This window comes from Megalops cyprinoides, chromosome 11 (assembly GCF_013368585.1).
Source record: "Megalops cyprinoides isolate fMegCyp1 chromosome 11, fMegCyp1.pri, whole genome shotgun sequence".
NCBI lineage: Eukaryota > Metazoa > Chordata > Actinopteri > Elopiformes > Megalopidae > Megalops > Megalops cyprinoides.
The window spans coordinates 29,916,804-29,919,320 of record NC_050593.1 but is presented as its reverse complement, the minus strand read 5'-3'; the positions used below and the strand labels follow the sequence as shown (position 1 = coordinate 29,919,320).

The 2,517-nt window shown below is 45.5% G+C and overlaps 1 protein-coding gene across 1 annotated transcript in view; it reads right to left on the bottom strand.

Annotated features, from left to right (window-relative positions):
* Positions 1-1,161: 1,161 nt before the first annotated feature.
* cdk15 (cyclin-dependent kinase 15) overlaps positions 1,162-2,517 on the bottom strand; it is a 38,704-nt gene continuing 37,348 nt past the window's right edge. Inside the window, exon 14 of the mRNA XM_036541409.1 lies at positions 1,162-2,517. This exon is cut by the window's right edge and continues 197 nt beyond it. The gene's annotated coding sequence lies outside the window, so the exon portion shown is untranslated.

The window sequence follows — 2,517 nt, the reverse complement described above, 5'->3', positions numbered from 1 at the left end:
CATGGAGAAATGTCAGTGGGTCTTCAGCAGGTCATTCTTTCGTCCCCTGGTGCTACACAACAGAAGTGCATTATTGTAAGAACCAAGCTGTAATTAAATCAATTTAAGGATTACTGTATGTGTTTGTGTGTGGGTGTGCGTATGTGTGGATGGGCGGGATAATCTTGATGTGTAAACAAACAGTAGAGTATGATAAGAATGAACAATAGGATCTAGAAGCAGAAAGACACCCCCCCCCCCCCAAACCCCCTCACCCCCAGCCGGCACCCCCCCCCCCCCCCCGAAAACCCCAACCGGCTCCTAAATAAGTGCATTCCTAATCGCTCTCAACTGGAACCAATTTGGCTAATAATCCTATTAGGGATGCTGGCGTCTCAGGTCCGCTCTAGGAGGAGGACTGCGTGGAGCCTGGGGACTGAAACGGAGGGGGGAACCCTCCTCACTGATGGAGTCATTACCTGACATGTGCTGAAGCACGTCAGGCAGTGAGCTCTTCTCAGCTGACTCTACACTACAACACTGCACTATTGTCATTGAGCAGAGGCTCTTGTCCAGAGCAACTTACATAGGTTACAATTTTTACATTTCATCCATTTACACAGTTGGATATTTACAATTCTGGCAATTCTGGGTTAGGCACCTGGCCCAATGGTACAGCAGCAGTACCCAAGCAGGGAATTGAACCACCAACCTTTCGGTTATGAGCACTGCTCCTTGCCACTGTGCTACACTGCCGACTTTGAATTGCACGTACTGCTCTATGGGGGGAAAAAAAAACAAACCCTGTGAGAATCCATCATATTTGTTTATCAAGTGAAAGTGAAGAGGCCTTAATGAAGTGAAGACTGTGGGACCTGACAAACAGGAAGTTTCTGGAATGATCACAGCCTGTGTGCGTGTGTGTGCACGTGTTTATGTGTAGGTGTGTACCTGGGTGTGTGTCTGTATATGTGTGTGAGCATGTGCACATGTGAGTATGTGTATATGTATGTGCGTACATGTGTAAACCTGTGTGTCTGTGGGAAGTGTGGGGCTTAACCCCATTCCTTTGTGGTCCTTAGTAAAAGGCCTTGAAACTTCAGGCCATTGTGTGGAATGCAAGGACTGAATCTGGGTCTCATTGGTAGACAGAGGCCCAACGGGGAAAAACTTAGGAACTAGGGAACAGAAAGATGTCACCGCCCATTCGTAAAAACATGCTGGACGGCCCTCACGGACATGTTTCATTCATTTGCTATACTTATTTTATTGGTAACAGTTTGAATCATTAGTCACATTACTAACACACACTCACTGTCCTTGTTACCGTTGATCAAGTGTCAACACAGGCTACATTGCACTTTCATTGACCAACATCAGTAGCACTAAGGACAACACACAAGGACTAAGGTCACCTCTCTCTGGTCCCTTGGCTTACAGTGACACACAGGCTGGGTGTAGTTATGCAGGGGCGTGCATTATGATGTCAGCATGCAGAGGCGGAGTCACCCGCATACTCGGGTGCTCTGGTCACAAGACGCGAGACAGGCAAAGACTTTTATCGACAAGATGGCAATCTCACTATTATAAAAATGGCACTTCCACATGTGGCTCCTCACTACATGCTATGCCAGAATATTGTGAATGTAAGTGCTGTACTGCTCAGTGATTGGAGGAATGCTGGGGACTGCCTGCTCCCACCCACCACTAGAACTGCACATCCTTACAGCATCAACCAATAGGAAGCCTTGTTTTGCAGCCTTAATGGAGAAGCAGGAAGCAACAGCTAGGATTTCCACCTTGAATTTCAAGAATCTTTGGATCAGGTGTCTCTTAGATCAGGGGACCCTGGATTCCACGTATTTCATTATGAGCATGTTACGGTTCTACTTCTAGTTATAAATTACTGTTAATAACATATAAAGCTGTTATTGGCAATGTGTGCTGACAAATATTACAGCAATAACAATCATCCAGAACATGTCTTTTTAACCCTCTCCTGTGTATAGACATGCTATGTGATACAATGATCACTTGGCATGTATGTTATCAGATGAATATTATTAACAATAGAGGTGTATGAGGTAAAAAATAATATAGTCTTTCTACATATATTGTCTGTCAGTCTCAAAAGTACAATTGAATGGATAAGGAGTAAAAACCAACAAGCCCGAGAGAGACTCAAAGGAGGAAAGGTTTTATAAATTAAACAGGCCATGCAGTTGTCATTTTAAGAGACCTGAGCATGATGTCAGGGGTTTGGGGTGGATAAAGGAAGGCTTTTGCTCAGTTATGTCTAAAAAAAAAGTTTGAAAATCACACAGCTTCAGTTTCTCTCCCAGTAACAACTGCAAGGGCTGCCAAAAGCATGGTGGGGCACACATGGGTGGTTCTCCAGGAAGGAAGAACCTGAGGGACTTCTTCAAACAGCTACAACACAATCCTTGGATGTCCCTTGTGCCTTCATCGGTTCTGATTGGCCGGGGCAGGGATGGGGGGTGGGCCTAGGCCTCCACTGGGACTCTGACAGGCATATGG